This window comes from Egretta garzetta, unplaced genomic scaffold, assembly GCF_000687185.1.
Source record: "Egretta garzetta isolate BGI_Z169 unplaced genomic scaffold, ASM68718v1 scaffold225, whole genome shotgun sequence".
Taxonomy (NCBI): domain Eukaryota; kingdom Metazoa; phylum Chordata; class Aves; order Pelecaniformes; family Ardeidae; genus Egretta; species Egretta garzetta.
In genome coordinates this window covers 86356-87557 of record NW_009259684.1, presented here as the reverse complement: position 1 = coordinate 87557, position 1202 = coordinate 86356, and positions in this window count along the sequence as shown.

The window sequence follows — 1202 nt, the reverse complement described above, 5'->3', positions numbered from 1 at the left end:
ACCCCCCCTGGGTTTTGGGGTGACCCACACACAGAGTTTTGGGGTGACCCCTCCCAGTTTTCGTGTGACAACCCCCCCATACAGAGTTTTGGGGTGACCTTCCCCCACACACAGAGTTTTGGGGTGACTCCCCCCTGTTTTGGGGTGACACCTCCCCCATACAGAGTTTTGGGGTGACTCCCCCCTGTTTTGGGGTGACACCTCCCCCATACAGAGTTTTGGGGTGACCCCCCGCCCCACACACAGAGTTTTGGGGTGACTCCCCCCTGTTTTGGGGTGACACCTCCCCCATACAGAGTTTTGGGGTGACCCCCCGCCCCACACACAGAGTTTTGGGGTGACTCCCCCCTGTTTTGGGATGACACCTCCCACACACACAGAGTTTTGGGGTGACTCCTCCCTGTTTTGGGATGACACCTCCCCCATACAGAGTTTTGGGGTGACCCCCCCCTGTTTTGGGATGACACCTCCCACACACACAGAGTTTTGGGGTGACTCCTCCCTGTTTTGGGATGACACCTCCCCCATACAGAGTTTTGGGGTGACCCCCCCCTGTTTTGGGATGACACCTCCCACACACACAGAGTTTTGGGGTGACTCCTCCCTGTTTTGGGATGACACCTCCCCCATACAGAGTTTTGGGGTGACCCCCCCCTGTTTTGGGATGACACCTCCCACACACACAGAGTTTTGGGGTGACTCCCCCGCCTCTGCCCCGGGGGCCCCCCCCCCATCCGTGAGGCCGGATCCCACACCCTGCGGCTCCTCACGCCCCGGTGTCTGTGTGTCTCTCCCAGCCCTGTCCTGCCTGTCTGTCCCTCCGTCCCTCGCCATGTACGCCTGTGCAAAGTTTGTCTCCGCTCCTGCGCTAGTGAGTAGTGACAAACCCCTCCTTCACCCTCCATGTCCCTTCCGCGGGACGAGGGTGTGCGCGGGGGGACAACGCATGCCCCCCTTGGGGACAGGGGGAAGAAGTTTGGGGACACTTTTGCAGGTTTAGAGCCACGCTGGGCCGCACTGAAGGTGAGCGGGGTCCCGAGCGCTCAGCTGCTCTGGTTAAAGATCGTTTGCCATCCCTCGATGGTTACTAATTACCCACATGGAGGTGGATACGGCGCTGGGAGTAAAGCGCCTTTGGCTGGGTGCTGGCCCCGGCGGCGCGCAGGATCCGTATGCCAACGCCTGCGGCCGTGGGGTGCCCC